Here is a 12,070-nt window from a genome sequence, read left to right on the forward strand (position 1 = left end):
TGCATACTTAAATCCTTTGGTTAGAGCATAAGTATTTGCACTATCAAACTATAATGCCTCGTATACAAAATACCCATGATGCTTCAAGTTTGGGAATTATCTGTATGATCGAAATGATAGGAATAACTATTGACTAAAGATTCCATGTAAATGTTCTATTATGAGTTATGTTCAATTATTGAACCTATTATCTAACAGACACCCACATATTTGATTTAGTGTTTTCACAAGTGATTTGAGATTCATCATTCCACAAGTCAAACATAATATATACCAATTTATCCAGATTATCAAAGCCATCTTGATAGTCCTACCACTAGGAATTGCACCTGAATGAAAAATGCCCAAATATATTTTTAGATGTAATATGAATAGTACAAGACTGCCCTTTACAATGATGTCACATGATTTGTTTTAGGGCATACATGATACAGCTAATTATTTTATGTTTTATTTATTTTAGTTTATATAAACTAATTATGTATAGTATTTAATACACATTAATCTACCAACCTACCAAAAAGCCCGCCAGCTAAAAGACAAATTCACAAAGAAGATGCCGTTTGCTAATGCCTTGTTGTTTTCTAATGTTTTGCTTTCTTCTAGGTGCATAATTAATCATTTTCTTTTTGAGATTTGAAACTTCTTCTATTCCCTATCTTCCCTATCTGATTAAGTACAAAGACTTCATTGAATTATTCTCCATAACAGCCCTCATTTTCTGGACAAGGAACTGTTGGTTTCCATTTATAAACGAATGGGGAAAGATCCAAGTCAAAAGAATTCATATCTCCTACACACATAAATACTGAAATATTCTCAATATACAACTGTAGCAAGGTGTGGGTAGGTTATCGTGGCCGTGGGTAAGAGATCCGAACACAATTGTCATCTGAGCGGTTGGAGAAAAACAGGTTGTACATAACCTGTTTTGAAAATGTAGGTATGAGGTAGTACTGTATAATTTCACCAATTTCTCATAATCTATAATATATGGTACCACTAATGATCTGTACCCATGCAGTATATGGGTCCCTTATAATTTATATGGAAATTAATGACTTCAGCTTATCTTAATTAACTTATTTAACTCAAGTTAATAACTATTATTAATTAATTTAACTTAACTATTAACTTTACCTTTTTATAATTTGTTCCATTAACTTTAACATTATTAATTAATATAATTAAAATTGATACATTATTAACTATTAGCTTATCTTAATTAACTTGTTTGCTGATGTTGGATGATTAAAGACAAAATTGATACAGATCAATATTCCTACCTTTTTATTTATTTTACTTTTATTTTTTATTTTAATGGACTGAGAGGAATCTAAGGCATCTTTCTAAACTTTGAAACCCCTAAACACACTCTTAACAGTGTATTCATGGATGTTAGGATCCATTTGGTTTACAATTGGAATTGGAATAAAAATCTTTTGGAATCAGAATCGGAATTATTTATTCCTAAGTTTATTTGATCCAGACAGAAATGGGAATGAAAATTAAAATCAGCAAGAATGAGATTTCATTCTCAAAGGAAGAACAGGGAATGACCATTCCCTCAATTGAAAGAATGCCATTCCAACAGGAATGAGAATGAGATTCTGATTCCACCCAACCAAATAGTTAGAATCGAAATAGTCCATTCCAATTCCAATTCCAGACCCCTATTCTTACGAACTAAACAAAGCCTTAAATAATGTATTGCATCGATATTTTAAACCTTGATACTTGAGAAAACGTCCCCCATTAAATTGTGAATAGTCCAGCTCTTGAAAACAAAATGTGTTGAATTTGTTAACATGCAGTGGTGTTCTTACCAAAAAAAAAAAAACAGAGTATTACATTGTATTCAGACCATAGGCCAATTAAATTAACCAGTGATTTCATCCCTCCCAACGAAAGGCCCCAATTTCATTTCTTACCTTAGAAGCTTCGAATCAGCACATTCGAGGCACCCCAGCTTTCCCAAATCACTTCAAAATTGACGGAATGCAAAAAAATGCCTGCAAGCTTGAAATAAGAGAATTTTTTATATAATTCAAGATCATCTAAACAAACTTTCGTCAGAAATTTCTATACCCTTCATATAAATGCTTCTTCAGTACAAGATTCTGCCCAGCTTCACAGTCTCACTCAACAATACCATTATTGGCTTGCAAAAGAGGAGTAACTATGGATGTTAAAATCTCAAGAATTGTTGTTCAACGATGAAAATAGAAATAGAAAGTTATTTAATCACATAAACAACAGAAAGACCATGAAAAGGGACATAGAATGGATGAAATGACAAGATGGCACTTGGACTTCTAGTCAAGCTGAAATTGCAGAACTCTTCATGAATGCCATTCTCAATGTGGGGGTGTAACTGAAAATTTTGACCCATCTTTATTGGCCAATCTCACTCTACCCCAACTTCTCCCTTATCATGTGGGCTCCCTTCTATGGCCTTTCTCATTTGAGGATATATCACGATTGTAAAGCAGATAGATCCTCACAAGGCCCCAGGACCAAATGGTTACACTACCTTCTTTTATCAACACTTTTGGAGTTTCATTGGTTCAGATGTTTATAACATGGTGCTTCATTTCTTTACAAATGAGCACATGCCTAAAGAAATCATCAATAATATCAACCTAGTCTTCATACCCAAAAATCAACTTCAAGTGGGTCCCTCTTGTTTCAGACCAATTAGTTTATGCAATATGCTTTACAAGATTATTTCTAAAAGGCTAGTTTCAAGAATGCAACCAATCCTTTAAATATCATATCTCCTTTCCGGTCAGGCTTTCTGAAAAATAGACAAATTACAGGTAACATTCTGTTTGTTCAAATAGATTCAGCATGTTATGAAAAGACAAAAACAGGAATAATATTCTTTTGCTTAATTAGTAACATTCTTTTACTTTAAAGATTGATATGTCAAAAACTTTTGAAAGAATGGGTTAGCAATTCCTTTGGCAAGTCCTACATAATATGAATTTTCCTCATAAGTGGTGTCTATTAATCTATAAATGCATTTCTATTTTCTCATTCTCCATAGATGTGCAATCAATCTTATGATCACTTCCATCTTCAAAGAGGACTCAGGCAGGGTGATCCATTATCACCTTACTTGTTCATCATAGGTATGGAGGTTCTTACTCATTTTTTTCATCAAGCAACCAATTTAGGCAATATAGAAGGTGGAAAGCTATGCAGACAAGGTACTCTAATCACTCACTTATTTTTTGTAGAATATTTTGCAAAGCAGACCTAACACAAGTCAAAGCTCTCACCTAAGTTCTTAAGTCCTTTGAAGAACTCTCAGGACAGCAGATAAATCCAATGTGTTATTTAGCAAAAATGTCTCCAAACAACACCAAAAATTCTTTTATGAAGTCCTTGAAGTCAGAAAGCCACTATGGAGATCTAAGCACCTAGGATCCAAATTAACATTAAATACCAAGTATTAGTTTTTCCAATAAGGCCTCATTCACTTTTTGGTAAGTGATTTACCCGGGTATATGCAGTTACCCATGTTCTTTTATTTCTCATGTAAATAAGGCAATGACCATTTTATCCATAAAAATCCATTATTAAAATGGGTATTTTTGTCTCATTCAAGTATTGGCAACTTTTCCCCTAGGTGGGAAAGTTATTTACCTACCTAGGAGATGGGTATCACCTACTTCATTTCCACTTTTGCCTAATGCAGTTGTCGTGATTCAAACCCAAATCATGCATCACACAAACCTTAAACCACTAGGTCAATCTTCATCTTATGATAACAAATAACATATATCTATGTTCAACAATTCCATCTAAAGATGAAAAACTAATACTCAAAACTATTATTTTGTAAACTAATGGAATAAATAATTTTTTAAATCTACATTTATATCAAAAGTGTTTTTAATGTCAAGAAATTTATACAAATAAAATATTAATAATAGAATAATTATTTTAGTACTTAAAATTTATACATTTGAACATGATATGTATCTTAAAATTTTTATATATTCTTAATTAATATTTTAATTTAAATTAAATAACAACATATTTATTATTTACAAAAATAAAAAATATTATTTACAAAATACTTGGGAATATAATATAAATTGAATTTTTCAAATTCAGTAATCTACTTTCATATCAAAAATTTATATAATAAAAATATTAATAATGGAATATTTATTTTAATAATTAAAAATTATGAACTTGCATATGATATGTATACTAGAAATTTTAATATATTTGATATGTTTTAAGTTTAGATTATATATTTTTAAAAATTTTTAATTAAAATTTTAATTACATTTTAGAATAACATGTTTATTGTTTACCAAACATTTGAGAATTAATTTTACTTGACTTCTTTTGTTAATGTTAAAAATTAAAAATAGTAAAATAGGACATATAATAGTTGCTTATGTTTTGTTCTTTGAACTTCAATAGAAAATAATAACTTTCTGCATGTATTAATTTATAAACATAAATATAATATGTTCTAGCACTCTTGATTGATACATTTTCTTTATCAAAAAAAAAAAAAAGATTAATACACTACCAATAAAATTGTACGATTTATATGTATCCCATCGTATCAATTGTAATATATTTCTTCACATATAATATACATTTCCTATATATCTATACATTAATTATGGCTATTATGACCTTAAATATAATATTATTAATATATTTGTTGTATTTATATGCTTTTCTCAGCATATACAAACGTCTCCATATTTTTTTTTGTTTTTCGTCTTTATCCATGCATTTCCAAAGCTGTTACTTGTATCCGAGTGGTTCAATATAATATCAGATACCAATAATTAAATCATTGTTCACAATAAAAATGGAAGACAAAGTTCCCTATAGTGGAAGCAAGTTCATGGCTTAGTTCAGGAACTAAAATCCAACATTTTGTTGTTGGTCAAAAATGGTGAGCTCATTTCAGCTCTTCATGATCCTTTCAAAACCAAGCAACAATGCACCTCATCACCATCTCCTGAACCTCAAAGTAGCATATTTGCATCATCCAAATGGATCTTGGAATTTGTAAATTTTACACCAATTTTTTGAGCCAGCTGATAAGCATTATATTATATTACTTCGACACCAATTCATATGGAAATTAAGAGAAAATAACATTGTGGTGTTGAAGAGGAATAACTTAGGCACTTACGCACTAAAATCAGCATACAGATTTTTCTTAAATGCCTCGCCATTTTCATCATCTACCCATTTCAATTGGAATCTATTGTGGAAGCTTAAGACCCTAATCTTTTCAAGAGTTTACTTGGAAAGAACAGTTGGGATGGAAAGATCAAACATGTAGTTTCTTTTAGACACAGAGGGAGACTTTTCAATACCTGTTTCTTTCATGCCCTTTTATAAGAGCTGTTTGGTTTGGTGCACAAATTGGCATCAACCCAGAATTGTCTTAGGGCAACCTCTTCACCAGTTTCTACAGGAATGGCTGATGTTTGGTTCAGTGTGGTCTGACCATCCGAATGGTAAATGGGCTTTGAAACGGGTTGCGAGTTTGCTGGCTCCACAATCCGGGCCAACTGATTTTAATAACATTTTGTTCCCCTTATCCTACACCCATACTTCTGAAATTGGACAACATAAATGGTGGACCTGATCCAAACTGTTTTTTATGGCCAATGCAAATTAGAAATTATTTTACAACTAACTGAGCCTTTGGAAAGAGTATAAATACAAATCTGTACAGTATAAATATATATAAAATAATATAATACAAGATTTTGCACTTTATATATTTATATTTGTATTCTTATTGCTCAGTTCGGAAGAAGTATAAATACAAATATGTACAGTGAAAATACATAAAAAATAATATAAAATATAAGGTTTTATACTCTACAAATTTGTAATTATACTCCTTCCAAACTGAGCCTATCAAACTAAACCTAAAAAACAATAATTCGAATTAGCTGAATGTGATGCCTGTGTAGTGTAGTGTAGTGGGCTGTAGAACCAATGTTAACATCCCACCGTCAGTCATAATATGCTTGGGACCCATAGTAAGAGGTTGAATGATTGGGATCCCATGTATTTTACGAGTAATATGGGGCATTACTATTGGTTTCCACAGTCCACTGAACAGTTATTGCATTCAGCTAGCTAATCCTATCTCTAGAGCAAGGTTTTTAAAATCGAATTGGACAATGAACCAGTCAGGGGTCTGGTTTATGGGTCAAATAGTCCGATCATTCGAATTGAATAGATGACCCGGTCTGACCAAAAAAATAAAAAACAGCTAAACTATTGAATGGTTCGAACAGTTCAACTACCTAGGTCAGCAATTTGTTGACCAAATCAATAGTTTTCGGCAAAATAATGATTCTGGGATAAAATGGAACTGATCACCTAACCATTCCTAGTTTTTCTAATCTGACCGTCCGGTTCGGTCCAGTTTTGAAAACCATGCTCTAGAGTAATTAGGATTAGCTGAACACAATGGGGCAATTAATGACTGGCATGGGGCATCATACCATTGGTTCCTCAGCCCACTTATACTGCCATTGCATTCAGCTAATCCCATCTCGTGTGGCAAAATCCAAACTTTCCTTCAACTTTCTACAATAATGATTTGTTTCATCATTGATTATTTTTTGAATGAAATTTAAAAAAGAGAAGTTTAACAATAACACCATTGACCAATGGAGCGGGGGGATGGACTTTCTTTTATCTGTCTGCGGCCCCGTTAATTAAGGGAGAATGTTCAACCGACCTAAAAATTCTTAGCGGGTGTTTTGTAGTGTGGATGATAAATTGGTGAGTATGGACTAATTCACACTACACCCTGTGAAGGGGAGATAGTGACTAATCTACACCACCCACAATCTACAACTATTCTAAACTATGAACAAATTGTGTGAATTTGACCAGTCCACACCTACTCGTTCTATAGGTGTGGTATGGACCAGTCCACACCACACTTTTTGATTCCATGTATCTCATATACATTTATGAATGATCTACACCAACATTTTAAAAAATGACCCAGAAACGAAACCGTTCTTGACCACTAGTTTTCGGGTCGACGATCCAACCGTCTGGTTCAAATGGATGGCCCATTCTAACAAACAAATTAAAAAAATAAAAAAAATAATTAAAAATAAAAAACAGTAAAAAACTGTTTAACGGGTTGACGGTTCGACCGCTCGAGTCAACGGATTGTTGACTTTTTCAACGGTTTTTGGCCAAAAACCGGGTTTGAGGTAAAACAGAACCACTTGCCTAGACAGTTCCTGGGCCGAACGGTCCGACCGCTTGGGTCAATGGCGGTCGAAAACCTTGATCTACACAGTTAATCATAATTATCTAATTTTTTGTATTTTATATGATAAATATATTGAAAAATGCATCAATGAATTAATACTAACCAATAAATATTAATTTTTTTATAAAAGCAATAGTAAAATAATTAAAATTTTAAAAAATATATTTTAAATATTATTTTATTGATAACACATTAAAATTTAAAAAAAAAATAAAAAATTAAGTAAAATAATTAATATTTTATTAACAAAAATATTAAAATGTGAAATAAACAATAGGGTTTCAGCCTTTGAGGGAAAGTTTGAAGTAAAGGATCAAAAATCAAATGTAGACGGTCCATAACCACGAGATTTTATCGTAAATGAAAAATTGGTATGTAAACACAGTCCCGTCTACAAGATGAACATGATACCAAACACCACCTTAATCCCACCATACAGGTGGGATGAATCTGACCTTGATACTAAATTCACAAGCAGAATGTGATTTATAGGAGGCTATTAATAGAATATGGGGGCTGTAATTTTAGAATTTAGTTTTGTTTTAGGGATTTCGCATCAATCTACGGTTAAAATTCAGTCCACAAGCTCTAGAACTTACATCTCCACCCCAGAATGCCCCACAGCACATCTCTGCTATGAGGCGTTGTAATATTATCATCTGGAGATGTTTCCGATACTGGGCGGGGATGTGCTCTGGGGCGTTGTAGGGCGGAGATCTTATTTCATATTTTTAGGGGTGAACGAAGTACTGAACTATAAAAACCCCGTCGTTTTCTTTAATTTATTTATGACAGAAGAAAGTACCATGAGTCAACAAATTAATTCTGGTAAAAAAACTTATATTAAAAAAAAGGATTTGTTTCAGAGTTCTGACTCGAATAGAAGGCTCGATAGATTCTTATATTTTACGACCACAGGTGGCTTTTAGCCCTTGACCTTTAAATGTTTATATTTTCTTCTTAATTAACAAAGAAAAGATTAAGCATTAACATGGGAAAGGTAAAGGAGGAAAGGTAGGTATGCCGCCTCTGCGCATCGATCATCATCATTGTTGACGGATTCCCCGGAGATTGGTACCCCCGCAGACCGCGAAGTTCATCGTGTTTGAACCGTGTTTATGATTTTGAGACTGAGCTCCACAAGAGCGACATCAGCATGAATTACCTGTATTTTTTCAACGGTCGCCAGTGGAAATAATCGTCGGTGATGCTATTCGTCGCCGCCGGTTGGAGAGGGCGAGAGTGAACAGGAGTTCGGTGGATTCAGTTCTGGGGAGAGTGAAACGGAAAAGAAGTAACGGGAATGGTGTGAATTTAATTTGAGAGAATCGAGCCAATGGTGCGAGAGCCAAACGGTCGTTTAGTTCTCCTTGCACGGGTTTAGCAAAAACACCAGTCTATAAATGCGCGAGTTCGCATCAGCGCCACACAGGTGATTCACACAAGGAAACAGTAACACCTGTCCTCCCACACGAGTTCCATCTTTATGCGTGCGGAATTAACGCGTATTAGTTAACGGGGATCCCATTCTTGCTTGACCCTCTTTTTTTACTCAAATTCGGAGGAGAACCCTGCTTACCATTCTTCTGTCTCATTCCACCATCGGAAGGTAATCACTCCTGCATTCTTATATTTTTTTGCAAAACATTCGAGGGTGGGTTTTTTTCACCACCGGCAAGGTGGAATGAACTCAACCCCTGTGCTGAAGCACCGCTTGCCGTTGTTCTAATGACAAAAGCTGTAATTAAGAAAAGTGAGGAGAAATTAAAGCTTGGTTTAATTCTCATTCTTTCTCGTTTTTATTCAAGATGAAATTTTAAAATAGAAAAGGATGGGTAAAAATAAGCAGAATGAGAAAATATTGCTACGAATCAAATGTTTTTTTTTTTCTAAAAATGAATTCTTTTCAGATTGACAAGTGTCCTATGTTGCTCATTTTCATTCTTAAAAAAAATTGTGCGGTATTCACAAACCACCAACCTAGGTCTTCAATAGTCAGTGTTTACCAATTAGCATAGATGTTTTATAAAAGTACTTTCGTAAAAATGATTTTATAAAAGTACTTTCGTAAAAATGCTTTTATAAAAATACTTTTGTAAAAGAGCTTTTATAAAAGTACTTTTATAAAAAGTGCTTTCATAAAAGTACTTTCATAAGAGTGATTTTACAAAAGTACTTTTAGTAAAAGTACTTCCACAAAAGTGCTTTCATAAAAGTGCATTACTAAAGCACTTTTATAAAAGTGCTTCTATAAAAACGCTTTCATAAAAGTGCTTTTACAAAAGTACTTTCGTAAAAGTATTTCCATAAAAGTACTTTCATAAAAGTGCCTTCATAAAAATACTTCCATAAAAGTGACTTCATGTAAAAATACTTTTATAAAACTGCTTTCGTAAAAGTACTTTCACAAAAATAAACATCTATGGCAAGTTGACAATGGTTTTATAGATAGAGTTTACTCAAAGAATGAAATGAACAAGATGGGGATTATCACTTTTCATGCGACAAACTAGTCAATTTTTGTACTATGGGGCTCATTCTAAAAAGAATGTGGCCCGGGCAAGAATTATGTAACCAAACACTCTAATGTTATTCATTCTTGCGAACAAGAATTAAAAAAATGAGACCCGAGACAAACAAAGAACCAAACATGGCCTAAAGAGATCAATCCTTGTATCCAGCTGTGGCAAAGCTATGAATTGTTCGGATCCGCGTGTTTTTGTTGCAATTGCGAAATTCAATCTCAAGGTCTTTAAATTCAACGAGTGTGATGGCTTGGAGGTTCCAGAACAAGAAGGAGAAATTTTGGCACATGTACAAGAACTTGAGGAGGTTTAGAATCAACGTTAAAGAGGATTGTAGCTATGTGGTTGCCGGCGCAGACCGGTGGCATTCGGGGATAAATGCAACGTTACAGAGGCCTAAGTTGAATTCAACACAGAGCACGAGAGGTCCTAAGAATCTGAATCCTTCATCGATTCGCAACGACAAGATTAATGACACGATCCCAATGGTCTGAAGGTGAAAAATGCTGTCGGTGGTCGTCGGTGATGGCCAGTGGTGAAAAAACCCTTATCTGTTTTGCAATCAAAGAAAAAAATAACAAGAATACAGGAGTGGAAGTGTGACAAAGATGGAGAGAGACAGAGTTGATTACCTTTTTACAGTGTGACCGCCGGAACGAATGTCGGTGTTGGAAAAAAAAGTAGATTTCTATTGGAGATGGAAGGATGGTAAACTGGGGTTCTTCTCTAAAGTCAAGTAAAAAAAGAGGGTCAAGCGGGAATGGGATTCCCGTTAACTAGCACGCGTCAACTCCGCATGCATAAAAATGGAGCCAGGTGTCCCTATTTCATTGTGTGAGACACCTGTGGGGTGTCAGACAGTGGGGCGCTGATGCAAATTCTAAATGCGTGGAATTGCACGCATTGTTTTAATAACATTTGAATAAACTATTCCATTTGTACGTGTAAAGCCCAAATTGTGAATGGTGTGAGTACGGGAATTGCACGGACTGAAGCCCAAATTGTTTTAATAACATTTGAATAAACTATTCCATTTGTACACCAGGAACATCACACCATTAAGGACAAGGGATATGTGCCTTCAATGATTGTTGAGACGTCCCAATGTATGGTTGGAAACATGAAATGGCTTGTGTGTAGGCCCGTAAACGAATTTAATTCGAATAGAATCAGGCTATTTAAATTTGAAATCAATTATGAATATTAATATCTGAATTCGATTTGAATTTTATTTTGATTATCAAATTGAATATTCGATTCGAATTCGATCGATGGCAGTGGTGGCTGGTGAGTGGTGATGGCAGTGTGCCGACAACGAAGGAGAGATAGAGAAGATGGTGGTTGCCGTCGAAACTACTGTCACTAACGATGGCATTGCGGCAAAGGAGAGATAGAGGAGAAGATGATGGTTGTCGTCGATGATGGTGATCGTTGTCAAGACTACTGTCACTGAACTTGTTGTTGGTGGTGATGGTGGCTACTCAAGCGGTTGTGATAATGAACCGAGATTTGAAAGAGAAGAGATAGAGGAGAAGATGATTAGATGAGATATGGGAGAGAACTGAGGAGAGGCAGAGGATGAGGGGTGGTGTCTGGTGACCGGCACTTAACCGTTGAGTCGCTGGTGTGGCCGATGTGGTTGCTCGGGCGACGGTGGCGGCGGCAATGGTGGCGAAGGGAGGATTAGGGTTAGGGTTTGCAAGGAGATAGAGACTGGAGAGAGAGAGTCGTAGTCTTTTTCTTGTTGGTTGTTGCATAGAGTGAGTTGAGAGAGGAGAGAATGGCAAGGCAATGGCGAGAGAAAAAAACCTGGGTTGAGAAGAAAATGTCGAGTGATTTAGGGTTTAGGGTTGGCTGACTGGGGGTTTGAGGAACATATTTCCTCATTTACCCCTAAGAGATTATATATATATATATATATATATATATATATATATATATATATTGGTTCGGATATTTACCAGATTGGATCAATGCATATCCAAATTCGATCCGATAATTTAATCAACAAGATATTAATATTCGAATTCGACCAATATCCGATTCGAATTATCCAAATTCAATTCGACTATGTCAAATCTCGGATTCGAATTCAGATTTTCGAATTCCGGTTATAGGCCTACTTGTGTGGGCAATTCACATCAGTGCCCCACAACACATCCCGATCTTGTATTGGGAACATCTCCCAATGATAATTATAGAAGATGATGAGATATTATCTAGAGATATTCCCAATACAAGG

General features: G+C 34.4%; 1 long non-coding RNA gene across 1 annotated transcript; it reads right to left on the reverse strand.

Annotated features, from left to right (window-relative positions):
* Nucleotides 1–10,054: 10,054 nt before the first annotated feature.
* Nucleotides 10,055–10,817, reverse strand: LOC148803563 (uncharacterized). The gene is made up of 2 exons (XR_016084410.1): nucleotides 10,461–10,817; nucleotides 10,055–10,379 (listed from the first exon to the last, which is right to left on the reverse strand). It is a non-coding gene; the product is annotated as an uncharacterized LOC148803563 (long non-coding RNA).
* Nucleotides 10,818–12,070: the final 1,253 nt, after the last annotated feature.

The sequence above is a fragment of the Nelumbo nucifera genome, chromosome 1 (assembly GCF_055504915.1).
Source record: "Nelumbo nucifera cultivar China Antique chromosome 1, China Antique-T2T, whole genome shotgun sequence".
Taxonomy (NCBI): Eukaryota; Viridiplantae; Streptophyta; class Magnoliopsida; order Proteales; family Nelumbonaceae; genus Nelumbo; species Nelumbo nucifera.